Source organism: Nycticebus coucang, chromosome 3 (assembly GCF_027406575.1).
Source record: "Nycticebus coucang isolate mNycCou1 chromosome 3, mNycCou1.pri, whole genome shotgun sequence".
Classification (NCBI taxonomy): Eukaryota; Metazoa; Chordata; class Mammalia; order Primates; family Lorisidae; genus Nycticebus; species Nycticebus coucang.
The window spans coordinates 62,305,675-62,327,866 of record NC_069782.1 but is presented as its reverse complement, the minus strand read 5'-3'; positions in this window follow the sequence as shown (position 1 = coordinate 62,327,866).

The following is a 22,192-nucleotide window of genomic DNA, read 5'->3' as shown; positions in this document are numbered from 1 at the left end:
GAGGTTACTAGAGATTTTATTTTTCAATTTCAGGTTAGTCTGGCCAGAGATTTTTTTTTTTTCCCCAAAAACCCAACTCCTGCTTTCATTAATTTTCTGAATGATTCTTTTCTTTTCCATTTTATTGATCTCTGATTTGATTTCGGGTATTTCTTTTCTTCTACTGGGTTTAGTCTTAGATTGTTCTTCTTTTTCCAATTCCATAAGTTGGCTTGTGAGTTTTTTAATGTGTTCTCTTTCTGTTTTTCGAATGTAGGCATCTAAAGCGATTAAGTTAGGTTCTGTCCTTTGATTTCTGAGTTCTTACTTTGCTGCTGATGCATTGTGATGGTCAGTGTGTACAACAGGTTGAAGTATTTTCTGTAGAGATGGTCTTGTTGTGGCAAATTTCCTCAATGTTTGTATATTCGTAAATAATTTGATTTCTCCAGCAATTTTAAAGCTTAAGTTACCAGGGTATAGAATTCTGGGCTGGAAATTGTTCTGTTTAATTAGATTAAACATAGACGACCATTGTCCTCTTGCTTGGAAAGTTTCATTAGAGAAGTCTGCAGTCACTCTGATGGATTTGCCCCTGTAGGTCAACTGGCGCTTACTCCTGGCAGCTTGCAGAATCTTTTCTTTTGTCTTGACTTTGGACAGGTTCATCACAATGTGTCTTGGAGAAGCTCGGTTAGAGTTGAGGCGACCTGGGGTCTGATATCCCTCTGAAAGCAGTGTGTCAGAATCTTTGGTGAGATTTGGGACATTTTTATTTATAAAATGTCTAGTATGGCTTCCATTCCTCTGGGGCAGTCTTCTTCCCTTTCTGGGATTCCTATAACTCATATGTTAGAATGCTTCATAAAGTCCCATAATTCTGACAGTGAACTTTCTGCTTTCTCTCTCTTCTTTTCTGCCTCTTTAACTATCTGAGTTATCTCAAGAACATTGTTTCCTACCTCTGAAATTCTTTCTTCTGCATGGTCTAACCTGTTGCTGATACTTTCCATGGCATCTCTAAGTTCCCTAATTGACTGCTTCCATTCTTTCAGCCCCACTATATCCTTTCTATATTCTTCATATAGTTCATCTCTTATTTGATTCTGTTTTTGGATTTCCTTTTGGTTATTTTCCACTTTATTAGCAGTTTCCTTCATTGTTTCCATCATTTCCTTCATTGTTTTCATCATGTGTATTCTAAATTCCCTTTCTTTTTTTTTTTTATTAAACCATAGCTGTGTACATTAGTATGAACGTGGGGCACCATACACTTGGTTCATAGATCATTTGACACATTTTCATCACACTAGTCAACATAGCTTTTGTAGCATTTTCATAGTTATTTTGCTAAGACCTTTACATTCCACATTTACTAGGATTCACATATACCCCTGTAAGATGCACCGCAGGTATAATACCATCAATCCCCCTCCTTCCCTCTCCTTCCCCCCTCCCTCCCCTCCCTTTCCCCTTTCTCCCTATTCTTAGGTTATAACTGGGTTATAGCTTTCATGTGAAGGTCCTACATTAGTTTCATAATAAGGGTGAGTACATTGGGTACTTTTTCTTCCATTCTTGAGACACTTTACTAAGAAGAATATGTTCCAGCTCCATCCATGTAAATGTGAAAGAGGTAAAGTCTCCATCTTTCTTTAAGGCTGCATAATATTCCATGGTGTACATATACCACAATTTATTGATCCATTCGTGGATCGATGGGCACTTGGGCTTTTTCCATGACTTAGCAATTATGAATAGGGCTGCAATAAATATTCTGATACAAATATCTTTGTTATGGTGTGATTTTTGGTCTTCTGGGTATATGCCCAGTAGGGGGATTACAGGATTGAATGGCAGATCTATTTTTAGATCTCTAAGTGTTCTCCATATCTCTTTCCAAAATGAATGTATTAATTTGCACTCCGACCAGCAGTGCAAAAGTGATCCCTTTTCTCCACATCCACGCCAACATCTCTGGTCTTGGGATTTTGTGATATATGCTAGTCTCGCTGGAGTTAGATGATATCTCAAAGTAGTTTTGATTTGCATTTCTCTGATGATTAAAGATGATGAGCATTTTTTCATATGTCTGAAGGCCATGCGCCTGTCTTCTTCAGAGAAGTTTCTCTTCAAGTCCCTTGCCCAGGCTGCAATGGGATCCCTTGTTCTTTTCTTGCTAATGCGTTTGAGTTCTCTGTGGATTCTGGTTATAAAACCTTTGTCGGAGACATAACCTGCAAATATCTTCTCCCATTCTGAGCGCTGTTTGCTTGCTTTACTTACTGTGTTCTTGACTGTGCAGAAGCTTTTTCATTTGATCAAGTCCCAATAGTGTATTTTTGAAGCAGCTTCAATTGCCTGGTGGGTCCTTCTCATAAAAAACTCACCCAACCCAATTTCTTCAAGGGTTTTCCCTACACTCTCTTCCAGTACTTTTATAGTTTCATGTCTTAGGTTTAAATCTTTAATCCAGTGAGAGTCTATCTTGGTTAATGGTGAGAGGTGTGGGTCCAGTTTCAGTCTTCTACAGGTTGCCAGCCAGTTCACCCAGCACCATTTGTTAAATAGGGAATCTTTTCCCCACTGAATGTTTTTAATTGGCTTGTCAAAGATTAAATAACGGTAAGTAGCTGGATTCATCTCTTGGTTCTCTATTCTGTTCCAGACATCTACTTCTCTGTTTTTGTGCCAGTACCATGCTGTTTTGATCACTATCGATTTGTAGTATAGTCTGAGGTCTGGTAGTGTGATTCCTCCTGCTTTGTTTATATTTTTGAGTAATGTCTTAGCTATTCGAGGTTTTTTCTGATTCCATATGAAAGGAAGTATTATTTTTTCAAGATCTTTAAAGTATGACAGTGGAGCTTTAATGTGGATTGTGTTGAAATTATATATTGCTTTGGGTAATATGGACATTTTAACAATGTTGATTCTTCCCAACCATGAGCATGGTATATTTTTCCATTTGTTAACATTCTCAGCTATCTCTTTTCTTAGAGTTTCATCGTTCTCTTTATATAGATCTTTCATGTCCTTTGTTAAATAAACTCCCAATTATTTCATCTTCTTTGGCACTACTGTGAATGGGATAGAGTCCTTAATTGTTTTTTCAACTTAACTATTGTTGGTATATATAAACGGTACCGATTTATGAATGTTCATTTTGTAACCTGAGACACTGCTGTATTCCTTAATCACTTCTTAGAGTTTTGTAGTAGAGTTCCTAGTATTTTCCAGATATACAATCATATCATCTGCGAAGAGCAAAAGTTTGATCTCTTCTGACCCTATGTGGATACCCTTGATCGCCTTTTCTTCCCTAATTGTGGTGGCTAAAACTTCCATTACAATGTTAAAGAGCAATGGAGACAATGGGCAGCCTTGTCTGGTTCCAGATCTAAGTGGAAGTGATTCCAATTTAACTCCATTCAATATGATATTGGCTGTGAGTTTGCTGTAGATGGCCTCTATGAGTTTAAGAAATGTCCCTTCTATACCAATTTTCTTTAGTGTTCTAATCATGAATGGATGTTGGATGTTTTTTTTGTTTGTTTGTTTTTTTTGGATGTTGGATGTTATCAAAAGCTTTTTCTGCATCGATTGAGAGAATCATATGGTCTTTGTTTTTCAATTTGTTTATGTGCTGTATTACATTTATAGATTTACATATATTGAACCAGCTTTGAGACCCTGGGATAAAACTGACTTGGTCATGATGTATGTTTTGTTTGATATGTTGCTGGGTTCTGTTTGTTAGGATCTTGTTGAATATTTTTGCATCTATATTCATTAGTGATATTGGTCTATAATTTTCTTTTCTTGTTGGGTCTTTTCCTGGTTTGGGGATCAGGGTGATGTTTGCTTCATAGAATGTGTTGGGTAGTCTTCCTTCTTTTTCTACCTTTTGGAACAGGTTGAGTAGTATAGGTACTAATTCCTCTTTAAAGATTTGGTAGAAGTCTGACGTGAAACCATCTGGTCCCGGGCTTTTCTTTTTGGGGAGATTTTGTATGGTTGATGCTATTTCTGAACTTGATATGGGCCTGTTCAACATTTCCACTTGTTTTTGATTAAGTCTTGGAAGGTGACGTGTTTCCAAGTAACGGTCGATTTCCTTCAGATTTTTGTATTTCTGAGAGTATAGCTTCTTGTAATATTCATTAAGGATTTTTTGGATTTCTGAGGAGTCTGTGGTTATTTCGTCTTTGTTATTTCTGATTGATGAGATTAGAGATTTTACTCTTTTTTTCCTGATTAGGTTGGCCAAAGGTTTATCTATTTTGTTGACCTTTTCAAAAAACCAGCTTTTTGATTTATTGATCTGTTGTATTATTCTTTTGTTTTCAATTTCATTTAGTTCTGCTCTGATTTCGGTTATTTCTTTTCTTTTACTGGATTTCTGGTTGGATTGTTCTTCCATTTCCTGTCTTTTGAGATGTCCCATTAAGTTGCTTACTTCCTCTTTTTCCGTTCTCCTGAGGAAGACTTGCAGTGCTATAAATTCCCCTCTTAGAACTGACTTTGCTGTGTCCCAGAGGTTCTGATAGTTCATGTCTTCATTGTCGTTTTGTTCCAGAAATTTGGCAATTTCCTCCTTGATCTCATCTCTGACCCAGCTATCATTCAGCATAAGGTTATTTAACTTCCATGTTTTTGTATGTGTATGCAGATTCCTGTTGTTACTCATCTCAAGTTTTATTCCATGATGGTCCGAGAAGATGCATGGAATAATTTCTATTCCTTTAAATTTGCTGAGGTTAGACTTGTGACCTACAATATGATCGATTCTGGAGTAAGTCCCGTGGGCTGATGAGAAATATGTGTATTCAGTTTTGTTGGGATGAAATGTTCTGTACATGTCAGCTAAATCTAAATGCTGGATGGTTAGATTTAAATCTAGAATTTCTTTACTCAGCTTTTTGTTGGAGGATCAATCCAGCACTGCCAAAGGAGTGTTAAAATCTCTGACTATTATAGAGTTGGAGGAAATCAAGTTGCTCATGTCTGTTAGTGTTTCTCTTATAAATTGAGGTGCATTCTGGTTGGGTGCATAGATATTAATAATTGAAATCTCATCATATTGAGTCTTACCCTTAACAAATATGAAGTGACCATTTTTGTCCTTCCTTACTTTTGTTGGTTTAAAGCCTATTGTGTCCGCATATAAAATTGCAACTCCTGCTTTTTTCTGGTTACCATTTGCCTGAAATATGGATGACCATCCTTTCACCCTGAGTCTGTATTAGTCTTTTAAGTTAAGATGTGACTCTTGTATGCAAAAAATGTCTGGCCTGAGTTTTTGTATCCAGTCAGCTAACCTATGTCTCTTTAGAGGGCAGTTTAAGCCATTCACATTAATGGAGAGCATTGATAAGTTTGGTGAAATTTGGGGTATTGAGTTTTTTGAAAGTCCAGTGGGCATTTTTAATCCTTTTGCCATTGTGGAAGTTAGAATTTGATCAGAAGTTTCTGAGTGAGTTTACTTTTGTAGTAGAGGATTGAGTTGGTTATTATGGAGGATAGGTCTGAGAATATCCTGAAGAGCTGGTTTAGTTATGGCAAATTTCTTTAGCATATGTATGTCATTAAAGTATTTAATTTCTCCGTTGTAAATGAAACTCAGTTTAGCTGGGTACAAGATCTGGGGTTGAAAGTTATTTTGCTTGAGGAGATTAAAGCAAAATAGAGGGTTGATGACCACCCTGTTCTGGCTTGAAAAGTTTCAGCAGAGAGATCTGCACTCATTCTAATGTTCTTCCCTTTGAAGGTAATAGATTTCTTTCTCCTGACAGCTTTGAGAATTTTCTCCTTCATTTTAACTTTAGTGAAGTTAATTATGATATGCCTGGGGGATGTCTTATTGGGGTTGAGTTGTGCTGGGGTTCTGAAGCTATCTGTTATCTGAATTTCAGGTTCTCTAGGCATGTCTGGAAAATTCTTTTTCATAATTTCATGCAGAAGGGCCTCTGCGCCCAGTGAGGCCACTTCATCTGTTTCAGGAATTCCTATGAGATGGATATTTCCCTTTTTCGAGTTATCCCAGAGCTCTCTGAGTGAGTGATCCATTTTTGCTCTCCATTTCTCTTCCTCTGTGAGAGTTTGGGAGCATTCAAAGGCTTTATCTTCGATGTCGGAGATCCTTTCTTCTGCTTAGTCCATTCTGTTGCTAAGGGATTCCACTGTATTGTTCATATCTTTGAGGGCTGCAAATTCTTGTTTCAGTGTGTCTAAGTCTTTGGTGGTTTTGTCTTTAAATTCGTTAAATTCTTCAAACAGCTTTTGAATTTCTCCACGAATTCCTAATTCCATTTTGTTAATCTTGTTTGCCATCCAAATTCTGAATTCGATTTCTGACATCTCAGCCAGTTTTTTGTGAATGGGATCTTCAATTACATCTGCTGTATCTTTCCTTGGGGGGGTTGATTTATTCTAGTTATTCATGTTACCAGAGTTTGTCCGCTGATTCCGCCCCATGATTGTTTTACTCCCTTTGATTTTCCTCTGGTGTTTTGTCAAGGACCCGTACAGTGCTGTGGCCTGAGAAACTGGGGCTCTGTTTGGTGTAGAGGGGCTAAGTGGTTCTGACTTGTTTTCAGCTGGTTTCTATGTGACCCTAGTGAAACAGTTACTCTGGGTTGAAGTCTCATCTGTGGAGAAATACGAGCAATTAAGTCACCCCACCCACCACAGGGAACAAATGGAAAAGGAAAATCAAACCTTCCTACAACCACACACCCAGGGCACCACCTGGATAGTCCCCAGGTGAGTGACTCAGTTCTAAATGTCCAAGTCAATTGTCTCAGTCAGCAGCTGCCTCGGGTTGGAGAGTTCAAGAGGTCCTTGGGAACTGGGTCACAGGGGTCTGGTGACTGCTCTAAAATGGCTTGCTCCAGTGCTACATGGGGTCAGGAAGAGCCACCAGTAAATAGATCAGTCTGGGAAGAATGATGCCTCCTTCCCCACCTTGCAGCTCTGTCACACCCAGTCTCTGCTAGCCCCACAGGGCTGTGACCCAGTCAGTTGTCTGCAGTAAGCAGATACTCCAGGGGTTTGCACCTGCCTAAGTCACAGGGTAGTCTGTGTCTGCTCGACTAGGCCGTTATTCTCTGTCTTTATCCAGTAGGGAGTGGTGTAGCCTGTCAACCTCAGGCACTTGATGGAGGCTGGAGGTGTTGACTCAGTTCCAGCCCCACCCTAAGTTTATGTTACTGGGTGAAGGGAACAACCCTGTGGGAGTTTGTTTCTGACCTTGCCAGATTCCTCTGCAGAGGAGAGGCTGATTTGAGTTCCCAGAACCTGTGTGTCAGGCCCTGTCTTTAGTCCTGTGGGTTTGTATTTGCAGCACAATCAGTTGTTGGCTGTAGCCTCTTGGCCTCCTTTGTCTATAGGCTGGTGATCCCCTAAGGGCCAGGTGTGTCTTAGGCTCAGTAGAGCGGTTCTCTGGATCAGCCCCACCCTAGGAGTTTCCCAGCTCTGCGGGTGTGTTTTCTAGTCCCCGTGTTCTACCCAGGTCGGTACCATCTCAGGAATACCCTTTACTCACGTGGCCTGTGTTTCAGTCCCAGGTCTGTTCCATGGTGGTTGCCATCTGAGAAGATGCTCAGCCTCATCTGGTTGCCCAGGAAGACAGGAGGGGAGGCTATGGGATATCTGGGGGTGGGCCTTGTTATTGCTGAAGATGGCTGTTGCTCTGCACCTCGGGGCACCACCGCTCCAGTGTAATTCCCTCTCAACCGACCGTTGTCTTCTCGCTCCTTTGCTACAGAGTCAGCACTGGTCAGCTGCAGTCCAGGTCCTGTCTATACCTCTTGAGGGTTCAGCCAAGAATCTGGACTCCTGAGGGGGCAGGTCTCCAGATCACAGAGTGAGAGTGGAGGGGGGTGTTAGGTGCTCAGGGTTACAGGTCGTAACACCAAGCTCATTGAGACCAAATGAACAAATAAACAGATACAAAGGTTACCAGGCACATGGGCCCATAGATGCAGAGATAGACAGAAACACATAAACATACAAGCAATAGCCATGACAACAGCAATATAAGAACAACTGCAATAAAAATAGTGATAATTGTAAAATAATTGAAAGAAAGGAAAATAAAGAGAAAAAAGTGGTGTTAGAAGGAATGTTAAGTGAGAAGAAGAAATTAAGATTAGAAGACATAGAAATAAAAAATATATCTATATAAAATGTAATAATAAAAAATTATCGAAATCTCCTCTAAGAAAATGGTGAGGAAAAATCAGACAAAAAGAAAACAACAGCAAAAAAAAAACCCACGAAAACCAAAACAAAACAAAACAAAACAAACAAAAAAAAAGGCACCAACTGCAAAAATATTCTTGTGGTAGAAATATACCTATAAATGTCTATATGTCTGCTGTAGGGATCAACTTTCGTAGGAATATATTCATACTGCAATATACTTTCTGGACACCAGGTGGCGCTGTGAGTGGTTTTGAGACTTATACCTGGTTTGCAGTTTATACCGTTACCATGGTAACCACCTTCCATGTCCGATCGCCATTTTGGAGTTTCTGTAAAAGTTTGTCGCCTAAGAATTGTGCAACCCCGGCTGTTCTCCTCCGGACAGCACTTGCGACCAACCCTCCCACTCAGTGCAGGTGTCCACACTTCCTAAGTCCCTCCACTCTGCTCCCAGGTTCCCCCACAAACTGGCGACTGCAATCGGCCATAAGGGGAGTGGTGCTGAGTTCGCGCGGTATCTCCTGTAGCTGGTTCCCAGGGCTTCAGCAGCCAAAGCCGGTCCACGGCTTCAGTTGCTCCGCGGCCCCAGAAGCCAAAGCCGGGTCCTAGGCTTCAAGCCGTTCCATGGTTGGAGCGCTCGGGGGATTTATTCTGAGTTTTTGGTTCAGAGTTTTGGATGGGCATCCGCCAGTTCACTGCGCAGCCTGAACCACCAGCCCCCTCCAACACCTGGGGGAAAGGTGCCCGCCCTTTGGGGTAGTTCAAAATGTCTGTTTGTTTCCCGGGCAAGATCCCTTCCCTTCAATTGTCCAACAGTTTGCCCAGCTCCCTGTGGTTTTGAGTGGCTCTCCTTTCGGATGCCTCCCTCAGTTCAGTATTAATTACTTGTCAATTGGATTTTGTCAGCATTTACAAGGTGCTGAGCTCCGGGGGGGAGGGGCCTGCTGGCCAGCATGGCCGAGCAGGGATGAATCTCTACAACAGAGTCTGTGATTTTTAAATTACCCCTCATATATAGCAATCCGCCAGTTCGCTGGGCGTCTCCAGCTGTCTGTCCACTCCAATAATCCACACACTGGGAAGGTCCAGACCGCCTTTCCTCTCACCTGGTGGCTTGGGAGTGGTGGGCTACACGTCCATCCTGTCCACCATAATGCTCTGCCCCCCCTGAGGATCTCTTAAGCCCAAGAGTTTGATACTGCTGTGAGCAACCATGGGACTGTATCCAGGTGAGAAAGTCAGACATTATCTCAAAAAATAATAATGATAAAGTCAGGGGTGGAGAGGGCAGAGGCAAGATGGCTGACTGAAGTCAGCTTTCCACAGAGGCTCCCATCCAGAAGGAGAGTTAAATAAAGGACAGGAATTTAGCAAGTAACCTGGTGGATTAGAGCTGTGCCAAGAGAGAAGTTTGAAGAACGCACATCAACCCTGCTGAGGCGAGCTGCAATGCCAAGGATACAAACAAAAGGTACAAAATCCATCACCAAGTGGACAGGAGTCCCCTCCCCCATGAGAATGGCTCAGAGTACCCCATAAACAAACAAGCAGAGTTCAAAAATCCTCCCATTATATTCCATAGGAGAGATCCTCTAAAACTTGGACCTACTTCCCCTAATAGGGTGCATGGACCTCTCCTGCCAAGCATAAAACTTTATAAAACTGTACATATTCTCTATCTGCAATTCTGAGCTCCCAGCACTCCCCTCCACTCTCACTCTGAGGTCTGGAAGTCTGTCCCCCAGGAGTCCAGATTCTTGGGTATTTTCTCGAGAGGCACGGATAGGGCATGACCTGCTGCTGGTCAGTGCTGATTATGTGGCACTGGAATGAAAAGACGATGGTCAGCTGAGAGGAAACAATACAGGAGCTGCAGTGCCCTGAGGCAAAGAGCAGCAGCCATTTTTGGCAACAATAGGGCTCAGCCCTGGATATCCCAGAGTCACACCCCCGTCTCTCTGAGCAACCAGAGGAGGCTGGGCATCTTCTCAGGTGGCAGCCACTGGTGGAACAGATCTGGGATGGAAATGCAGGCCCCGTGGGTAAAGGGTTTGCCTGAGGTGGTACTGGCCTGGGTGGAGCACAGGGACTAGAATATGCACGTGCAGCGCCGGCAGATTCCCAGGGTGGGGCTGGCCCAGAGGACAATGTTACTGAGCCTAAGACACACCTGGCCCTCAGGGGATCATTAGCCTAGACAAAGGAAGGCAGGAGGCTAGAACTGACAGCTATCCATGCTGCAAATACAAACTACAGCCAAGACCAGGCAGTAGCACAGAGAGGGCCTGAGGCGCAGGTTCTGTGAAATCAAAACAGCTTCTCTTCTGCAGGGGAATCTGGCCAGGACAGAAACAAATTCTGCGAAGTTGTTCTGTTCTGTCAGTAACATCAATCAGAGGAGGGCTGGAACTGAGTGAACAGCTCTAGCCTCCATTAAGCACTTGAGGTTGTCAGGCCTCACCTCCCCCTGCCAGATAGTTTCAGAGAGCAGTGGCCTGGCTGAGGAGACATAGATCTCCTTGTGATTCAGGCAGGTGCAAACCCCTGAAGTATCTGCACATTGGAGGCAACTTGGTCAAGGCCCTGCAGGGTTATCAGAGAATGGGTGTGAAATGTGCAAGGTAGGGAAGGAGGCATTAACCTTCCCAGACTAATCTATTTGCTGGGTGGGTCCTCCTGACCTCATGGAGCACCAGAGTGAGTCATATTTGAGTTGTCAGCAGACCCCTGCAATCTAGTTGCCAGAGACCTTTTAAACTCTCCCACCTGAGACAGGTGCTGACTGAGACAATTGATTTGGACTTCTTGAACTGGGCCAATCACCAAAGACTATCCAAGTGGTACCCTGGGTGTGTGGTTGTGGGAAGGTTTGATGTGAATGGCTTAAACTGTCCTCTAAAGAGGCACAGGTTGGCTGACTGGATACAAAAACTCAGGCTAGATATCTGCAGCATACAACAATCACATCTTACCTTAAAAGATAAATACAGACTCAGAATGAAAGGATGGTCGTCCATATTTCAGGCAAATGGAAATCAGAAAAAAGCAGGTGTCACAATTCTATTTGCAGATACAATATGCTTTAACACAACAAAGTAAGGAAGCATAAGAATGGTCACTTCTGGCTCAGTGTCTGTGGTTCAAGCAGCTAAGGCGCCAGCCACATACACCTGAGCTGGCGGGTTTGAATACAGCCCAGGCCGCCAAACAACAATGATGGCTACAACCAAGAAATAGCTGGGCGCTGTGGCAGGTGCCTATAGTCCCAGCTACTTGGGAGGTGGAGGCAGGAGACTCACTTGAGCCCAGGACTTGGAGGTTGCTGTGAGCTGTGATGCCACAGGACTCAACCCAGGGCAACAGCCTGAGGCTCTGTCTCAAAAAAAAAAAAAAAAGAATGGTCACTTCATATTTGTTAAGGGTAATACTCAATATGATGAGATTTCAATTATTAATATTTATACCCAACCAAAAATGTGCCTCAATTTATAAGAGAAACTAACAGACATGAGCAACTTGATTTCCTCCAGCTCCATAATAATTGGAGATTTCAGCATTCCTTTGGCAGTGTTGGATAGATCCTGAAAAAGAAGCTGAGCAAAGAAATTTTAGATTTTAACCTAACCATCCAACATTTGGATTTAGCAGACATCTACAGAACATTTCATCCCAACAAAACTGAATACACATACTTCTCATCAGCGACGGAACATACTTCCAAATCGATCGCATCTTAGATCACAAGTCTAACCTCAGTAAATTTAAAGGAATAGAAATTATTCCTTGCATCTTGTTTGACCACCATGGAATAAAAGTTGAACTCAGTAACAACAGGAATCTGCATGCTCATACAAAAACATGGAAGTTAAATAACCTTCTGCTGAATGATAGCTAGGTCATAAATGAGATTAAGAAGAAAATTAACAAAGTTTTGGAACAAAACAACAATGAAGACACGAATTATAAGAACTTCTGGGATACTGCAAAGGCAATCCCCGAGGGAAATTTATAGCACTGCAAGCCGTCATCAAGAGAACGGAAAAAGAAGAAGTTAACAACTTAATGGGACATCTCAAGCAACTGGAAAAGGAAGAACATTCCAACCCCAAACCCAGTAGAAGAAAAGAAATAACCAACATTGGAGTAGAATTAAATGAAATTGAAAACAAAAGAGTTATACAACAGATCAATCAATCAAAAAGTTGGTTTTTTGAAAAGGTCAATAAAATAGATAAACCCTTTGCTAACCTAACCACAAAAAAAAGTAAAATCTCTAATTTCATCATCAGAAATGACAGATGAAATAACAACAGACTCCTCAAAAATTCAAAAAATCCTTAATGAGTATTACAAGAATCTTTATTCTCAGAAATACGAAAATCGGAAGAAAATTGACCAATACTTGGAAGCACATTACCTTCTAAGACTTAGCCAAAATCAAGTGAAAATGTTGAACAGGCCTATATCAAATTCTGAAATAGCATCAATTATACAAAATCTCCCTAAAAAAAAAAAAAAAAGACTGGGACCAGATGGCTTCATGTCAGAATTCTACCAAACCTTTAAAGTGGTTTACTCAACCTGTTCCAAAATATAGAAAATGAAGGAAGACTACCCAACACGTTATATGAAACAAACTTCTCCCTGATCTCCAAACCAGGAAAAGACCCAACAAGAAAAGAAAATTGTAGACCAATATCACTAATCAATATAGATGCAAAAATATACAACAACATCCTAACAAACAGAATCAAGCAAAACATCAAACAAATTAAACATCATGACCAAGTCGTTTTTATCATAGGGCCACAAGCCTAGTTCAATGTATGTAAATCTATAAATATAATTCAGCACATAAACATATTAAAAAACAAAGACCATATTATTTTCTCAATTGATGCAGAAAAAGCTTTTGATAATATTCAGCATCCCTTTCTAATCAGAACACTTAAGAAAATTGGTATAGAAGGGACATTTCTGAAATTGATAGAGGCTATCTACAACAAACCCACAGTCAACATCATATTGAATGGAGTTAAATTGGGAACATTTCCACTCAGATCAGGAACCAGACAAGGCTGCCCATTGTCTTCATTGCTTTTTAACACTGTAATGGACGTTTTAGCCACAGCAGTTAGGGAAGAAAAGGCAATCAAGGGTATCCATATAGGGTCAGAAGAGATCAAACTTTCGCTCTTCGCAGATGATATGATTGTATATCTGGAAAACACTAGGGACTCTACTACAAAACTCTTAGAAGTGATCAAGGAATACAGCAGCATCTCAGGTTACAAAATCAAAATTCATAAATCGGTAGCCTTTATATATACCAACAATAGTCAAGTTGAAAAAACAGTTAAGGACTCTATCCCATTCATAGTAGTGCCAAAGAAGATGAAATATTTTGGAATTTATCTAACAAAGAACGTGAAAGATCTCTATAAAGAGAACTATGAAACTCTAAGACAAAAAAATAGCTGAAGATGTTGACAAATGGAAAAACATAGAATGCTCATGGCTGGGAAGAATCAACATTGTTTAAATGTCCGTACTACCCAAAGCAATATATAATTTCAACGCAATCCCCATTAAAGCTCAACTGTTATACTTTAATGATCTCGAGAAAACAATACTTCGTTTATATGGGATCAGAAAAAATCTCATATAGCAAAGACATTACTCAGAAATAAAAACAAAGCTGGAGGAATCACGCTACCAGACCTCAGACTATACTACAAATTGATAGTGATCAAAACAGCATGGTATTGGCACAAAAACAGAGAAGTAGATGTCTGGAACAGAATAGAGAACCAAGAGATGAATCCAGCTACTTACCGTTATTTAATTTTTGACAAATCGATTAAAAACATTCAGTAGGGAAAAGATTCCCTATTTAACAAATGCTGCTGGGTGAACTGGCTGGCAACCTGCAGAAGACTAAAACTGGACACACACCTTTCACCATTAACTAAGATAGACTCTCACTGGATTAAAGATTTAAACCTAAGACATGAAACTATAAAAATACTAGAGGACAGTGCAGGGAAAACCCTTGAAGAAATTGGTCTGGGTGAGTATTTTATGAGGAGGACACCCCCCAGGCAATTGTAGCAGCTTCAAAAATACACTACTGGGATTTGATCAAACTAAAAAGCTTCTGCACAGCCAAGAACACAGGAAGTAAAGCAAGCAAACAGCCCTCAGAATGGGAGAAGATATTTGCAGGTTATGTCTCTGACAAAGGTTTAATAACCAGAATCCACACAGAACTCAAACGCATAAGCAAGAAAAGAACAAGGGATCCCATCGCAGGCTGGGCAAAGGATTTGAAGAGAAACTTCTCTGAAGAAGACAGGCGCATGGCCTTCAGACATATGAAAAAATGCTCATCATCTTTAATCATCAGAGAAATGCAAATCAAAACTTCTTTGAGATATCATCTAACTCCAGTGAGACTAGCCTACATCACAAAATCCCAAGACCAGAGATGTTGGCGTGCATGCAGAGAAAAGGGAACACTTTTGCACTGCTGGTGGGAATGCAAATTATTAATTCATTTTGGAAAGATATATGGAGAACACTTAGAGATCGAAAAATAGATCTGCCATTCAATCCTGTAATTCCTCTACTGGGCATATACCCAGAAGACCAAAAATCACATCATAACAAAGATATTTGTACCAGAATGTTTATTGCAGCCCTATTCATAATTGCTAAGTCATGGAAAAAGCCCAAGTGCCAATTGATCCACGAATGGATTAATAAATTGTGGTATATGTACACCATGGAATATTATGCAGCCTTAAAGAAAGATGGAGACTTTACCTCTTTTATGTTTACATGGATGGAACTGGAAAATAGTCTTCTTAGTAAAGTATCTCAAGAATGAAAAAAAAAGTACCCAATGTACTCACCCCTACTATGAAACTAATTTAGGGCTTTCACATGAAAACTATAACCCAGTTACAACCTAAGAATAGGGGGAAGGTGGAAAGGGAGGGGATGTAGGGTAAGGTGGGTAGAGGGAGGGGGATAGGCGGGATCACACCTGCGGTGCATCTTACAAGGATATATGTGAATGTAGAATGTAAATGTCTTAGCACAATAACTAAAAAAACGCCAGGAAGGCTATGTCAACCAGTGTGATGCAAATGTGTCAAATGGTCTATGAAGCTAGTATATGATGCCCCATGATCATATCAATGTACACAGCTATGATTTAATAAACAAATAAATAAATAAATAAATAAAATGTTCTTTTCCTGATAGTGATAAAAACTGCATTTTTGTTTTATATTTATCATTTTACACATTTCTGTGTATTTTTAAAAATATTTTATGATAAAAGAGGAGAAAAAGTAATAAAAGAATATTAACTACTTTTAAAAAAAGAAATATGTTGTACAAGTATGTTTAATAATGCAGAAGGGTGTTGAAGATATTAGGTTATTTAGATTAAAAGACTTTGAAATCATGTAGTCCTCATTTTTAAAATAGAGTGTGTATCTGTGTACATATGCACATTTATATGTAAAACCAAAAGATTATTGGAATGACTGACTTTAAAGTATTAAAAGTGGTTATTCCTGAATAGGAGATTATGAATAGTTTTAACTTTTTTCTTTTTGTATTTACAAGAAAAATAATTTTCTAGTAAATTCTTAAAAAAAAAAATTGGTATAGAAGGGACATTTCTTAAACTGATGGAGGCCATCTACAGCAAACCCACAGCCAATATGGTATTGAATGGAGTTAAATTGAACTCATTTCCACTCAGATGAGGCTGATAAGGCTGCCCATTGTCTCCACTGCTGTTTAACATTGTAATGGAAGTTTTAGCCATCGCAATTAAGAAAGAAAAGAAAATCGGGAGGCGGAGCAAGATGGCAGCCGAGTAACAGCTTCCTTGCATCTAGGCACCGTGAGTCTGGGGAGATAGGACTCCAGGCATCTCTGGCTGGTGGGATCTGCCTATCATCACTCCTATGAGGATACAGGGAGTCAGCGAGAGACTTCTGGACCCCAAGAGGAGGACTAAAACCATGGAAAACCGGCAAGTGGTCGCGTGTGTTCAATCCGTCTAAACCCGCCCACAACTGTAAGTTCAGTAGCAGCGAGACTGCAAACCAGAAAGGCCTTACCTGTGAACTGTTTTGATGTCCTTGGACTTGGCACTGAATTGAACTGCCTTGGGGAAGGCCTGAGCAGGAGTGCGGAGAACTTTGGCCGTTGTCTAGGGCCCCAGTCTGAGCTGCTGAGCCAGACAGAGCTAATAGTGTTTGGCGGTGGGTCACCCGGAACCATTGTCAGGGATCTGCCCTGGCAAGCTCCGCCCTCAGGGTTGCAGAGCTAGAAACGGGTGGGAGCTGGTAACCCAGCGACCAAGTAGCCTAAGGGCGGGGTCTGAGCTGCCTTACAGCCCTAACCCTCAGGGGCAGAGTGAGACCGGTTTTGGCACACTGGGTAAGTGGATAGCCACTTCAGCAGTGATTCCAGCGAGAAAGCTGGGAAAGCTTCTGCTCAGAAAGTTTACAAGTTCAAAGTGCCTTTTAAGTGGGCTGAAGAGAGATTGAGGGTGTCTACCTGCTGGGGTTTGAGAAATCAGCAGCCTCCAGTCGTATCAGAACTGTGACTAACATCTCATACCCCAGAAGACCACGTGTTGCCCAGACAATATTCAATAACATATACAAACTGCTTTGTTATTGGTTGTGTATTTTTTTCTTTTTTTTTGTTTGGTTCTTTTTGTTTGTTTGTTTATTTTGACGTTGTTGATGTTCTTTTGTTTTTTAATTTCAATCTTTTCCATACAGATCCCTTTTTCTTTCTCAATTTTTCTAGTTTAATTATAATTTCAAATTGCTGCCTTTTTTAATAACTACAACTTCATTTTTGCTAGTGTTTCTACCGCTATCATTTGGTTTTTCACCCAATTGTATCCCTGTAAAGTTTTCTGTTTGCTTGTTTTGGTTTGATTTATACCATTTTTGTCTTTCCTCTCTACTTGGTGGAGGTGGGGCACTGTGTCTGATCAGGTTAGCAAAGAGCTGCTGACCTCAAGGGAACCACCCAACTGGGGCACCCCCAGAAGGTGGGGTTTTTTAAGGTTGTGTCAAAGTACCCTACTGTACACCTATATTGCCCTGTCTCCCTCTTTCTGTCAATATTCCTTATCCCCACCCCCTCTCCTTTCTCTATCTCTCTTTTTTTTCTTATCACTCGGTCCTCCTTTCTTTCATCCCCCTTTTTTGCTCTTCAACCATTTCACCCTTCTGGTCCTGTAACCCTTAGTCCACAGGCACAAGAACTTAAAGAGCAAGAGGAAGTGAAAGGAAAATTAGGGCAAGGAAACAGATAAAAGAAATCACTCATGAGGAAGAATCAGCAGAAAACTCCAGGCAACATGAAGAACCAGTCCAGAACAACCCCGCCAAGGGACCATGAGGTAGCTACTGCAGAGGATTCCACCTATACAGAAATGTTAGGAATGACAGAAAGGGAATTTAGAATACACATGTTGAAAACAATGAAAGAAATGATGGAAACAATGAAGGAAACTGCTAATAAAGTGGAAAATAACCAAAAGGAAATCCAAAAACAGAATCAAATAAGAGATGAACGATATGAAGAATATAAAAAGGATATAGCAGAGCTGAAGGAAATGAAACAGTCAATCAGGGAACTTAAAGATGCAATGGAAAGTATCAGCAACAGGTTAGACCATGCAGAAGAAAGAATTTCAGAGGTAGAAGACAAAGCTCTTGAGATAACTCACATAGTAAAAGAGGCAAAAAAGAAGACAGAGAAAGCAGAACGTTCACTGTCAGAATTATGGGACTTTATGAAGCATTCCAACATACGAGTTATAGGAATTCCAGAAGGGGAAGAAGAATGCCCCAGAAGAATGGAAGCCATACTAGAGAATATTATAAAAGAAAATTTCCCAAACATCACCAAAGATTCTGACACACTGCTTTCAGAGGGCTATCGGACCCCAGGTCACCTCAACTCTAACCGAGCTTCTCCAAGACACATTGTGATGAACCTGTCCAAAGTTGAGACAAAAGAAAAGATTCTGCAAGCTGCCAGGAGTAAGCGCCAGTTGACCTACAGGGGCAAATCCATCAGAGTGACCACAGACTTCTCTAATGAAACATTCCAAGCAAGAAGAATATGGTCATCTACCTTTAATCTACTTAAACAGAACAATTTCCAGCCCAGAATTCTGTACCCTGCTAAGCTAAGCTTCAAAATGGACGGAGAAATCAAATCATTTACGGATATACAAACATTGAGGAAATTCGCCACAATAAGACCAGCTCTACAGGAAATACTTCAACCTGTTCTGCACACTGACCACCACAATGGATCGGCAGCAAAGTAAGAACTCAGAAATCAAAGGACAGAACCTAACCTCCACACTGATGCAAAAGATAAAACTAAGCAATGGACTCTCACCAAATAAGATGAATAGAATACTACCACACTTATCAATGACCTCCATAAATGTTAATGGCTTGAATTCCCCACTGAAGAGACATAGATTGGCTGACTGGATTAAAAAACACAAGCCATCCATTTGCTGTCTGCAAGAAACACACCTGGCTTCAAAAGACAAATTAAAGCTCCAAGTCAAGGGTGGGAAGACAATTTTTCAGGCAAATTGCATTCAGAAGAAAAGAGGAGTTGCAATCTTATTTTCAGATACATGTGGATTTAAAGCAACTAAAGTCAAAAAAGACAAAGATGGTCACTTTATATTGGTCAAGGGAAAACTACAACAAGAAGACATTTCAATTCTAAATATTTATGCACCCAATTTAAATGCTCCCAGATTCTTGAAGCAGACCTTACTCAGTCTGAGAAATATGATATCTGATAATACCATCATAACAGGGGACTTTAACACACCTCTTACAGAGCTGGACAGATCCTCTAAACAGAAATTAAACAAAGATATAAGAGATTTAAATGAGACCCGAGAACAACTATGCTTGATAGACGCATATAGAACACTCCACCCCAAAGATAAAGAATATACATTCTTCTCATCACCCCATGGAACATTCTCCAAAATTGATCATATCCTGGGACACAAAACAAATATCAACAGAATCAAAAGAATTGAAATTTTACCTTGTATCTTCTCAGACCATAAGGCACTAAAGGTGGAACTCAACTCTAACAAAAATGCTCGACCCCACCCAAAGGCATGGAAATTAAACAATCTTCTGTTGAATAACAGATGGGGGCAGGAAGAAATAAAACAGGAAATCATTAACTTCCTTGAGCATAACAACAATGAAGACACAAGCTACCAAAACCTGTGGGATACTGCAAAAGCAGTTTTGAGAGGAAAATTCATCGCTTTAGATGCCTACATTCAAAAAACAGAAAGAGAGCGCATCAACAATCTCACAAGAGGTCTTATGGAAATGGAAAAAGAAGAACAATCTAAGCATAAATTCAGCAGAAGAAAAGAAATATCCAAAATCAAATCAGAGATCAATGAAATTGAAAACAAAAGAATCATTCAGAAAATTAATGAAACAAGGAGTTGGTTTTTTGAAAAAATAAATAAAATAGATAAACCATTGGCAAGACTAACTAGAAATAGAAAAGTAAAATCTCTAGTAACCTCAATCAGAAACGATAAAGGGGAAATAACAACTGATCCCACAGAGATACAAGAGATCATCTCTGAATAGTACCAGAAACTCTATGCCCAGAAATTTGACAATGTGAAGGAAATGGATCAATATTTCGAATCACACCCTCTCCCTAGACTTAGCCAGGAAGAAATAGACCTCCTGAACAAACCAATTTCAAGCACTGAGATCAAAGAAACAATAAAAAAGCTTTCAACTAAAAAATGCCCTGGTCCAGGTGGCTACACTCCAGAATTCTATCAAACCTTCAAGGAAGAGCTTATTCCTGTACTGCAGAAACTATTCCAACAAACTGAGGAAGAAGGAATTTTCCCCAACACATTCTATGAAGCAAACATCACCCTGATACCAAAACCAGGAAAAGACCCAAACAAAAAGGAGAATTTCAGACCAATCTCACTCATGAATATAGATGCAAAAATTCTCAACAAAATCCTAGTCAATAGATTACAGCTTATCATCAAAAAAGTCATTCATCATGATCAAGTAGGCTTCATCCCAGGGATGCAAGGCTGGTTTAACATACGCAAGTCCATAAACGTTATCCACCATATTAACAGAGGCAAAAATAAAGATCACATGATCCTCTCAATAGATGCAGAAAAATCATTTGATAAAATCCAGCATCCTTTTCTAATTAGAACACTGAAGAGTATAGGCATAGGTGGCACATTTCTAAAACTGATTGAAGCTATCTATGACAAACCCACAGCCAATATTTTACTGAATGGAGTAAAGCTGAAAACTTTTCCTCTTAGAACTGGAACCAGACAAGGTTGTCCTCTGTCACCTTTACTATTCAACATAGTGTTGGACGTTCTAGCCAATACAATTAGGCAAGACAAGGAAATAAAGGGAATCCAAATGGGAGCAGAGGAGGTCAAACTCTCCCTCTTTGCTGACGACATGATCTTATACTTAGAGAACCACAAAGACTCAACCACAAGACTCCTAGAAGTCATCAAAAAATACAGTAATGTTTCAGGATATAAAATCAATGTCCACAAGTCAGTAGCCTTTGTATACGCCAATAACAGTCAAGATGAGAAGCTAATTAAGGACACAACTCCCTTCACCATAGTTGCAAAGAAAATGAAATATCTAGGAATATACCTAACAAAGGAGGTGGAGGACATCTATAAAGAGAACTATGAACTCCTCAGAAAGGAAATAGCAGAGGATATTAACAAATGGAAGAACATACCATGCTCATGGATGGGAAGAATCAACATTGTTAAAATGTCTATACTTCCCAAAGAAATCTACCTATTCAATGCCATTCCTATCAAAGGACCTACATTGTACTTTCAAGATTTGGAAAAAATGATTCTGCGTTTTGTATGGAACCGGAAAAAACCCCCGTATAGCAAAGGCAGTTCTTAGTAACAAGAATAAAGCAGGGGTATCAGCATACCAGATTTTAGTCTGTACTACAAAGCCATAGTGGTCAAGACAGCATGGTACTGGCACAAAAACAGAGACATAGACACTTGGAATCGAATTGAACACCAAGAAATGAAACTATCATCTTACAACCACCTAATCTTCGATAAACCAAACAAGAACTTACCTTGGGGGAAAGACTCCCTATTCAATAAATGGTGTTGGGAGAATTGGATGTCTACATGTAAAAGACTGAAACTGGACCCACACCATTCCCCACTCACAAAAATTGATTCAAGGTGGATAAAGGACTTAAATTTAAGGCATGAAACAATAAAAATCCTCCAAGAAAGCATAGGAAAAACACTGGAAGATATTGGCCTGGGGAAAGACTTCATGAAGAAGACTGCCATGGCAATTGCAACAACAACAAAAATAAACAAATGGGACTTCATTAAACTGAAAAGCTTCTGTACAGCTAAAGAGACAATAACCAAAGCAAAGAGACAACCCACACAATGGGAAAGGATATTTGCATATTTTCAATCAGACAAAAGCTTGATAATCAGGATCTATAGAGAACTCAAATTAATCCACATGAAAAAAGCCAACAATCCCATATATTAATGGGCAAGAGACATGAATAGAACTTTCTCTAAAGATGACAGATGAATGGCTAACAAACACATGAAAAAATGTTCATCTCTATATATTAGAGAAATGCAAATCAAAACATCCCTGAGATATCATCTAACCCCAGTGAGAATGGCCCACATCACAAAATCTCAAGACTGCAGATGCTGGCGTGGATGTGGAAAGAAGGGAACACTTTTACACTGCTGGTGGGACTGCAAACTAGTACAACCTTTCTGGAAGGAAGTATGGAGAAACCTCAAAGCACTCAAGCTAGACCTCCCATTCTATCCTGCAATCCCATTACTGGGCATCTACCC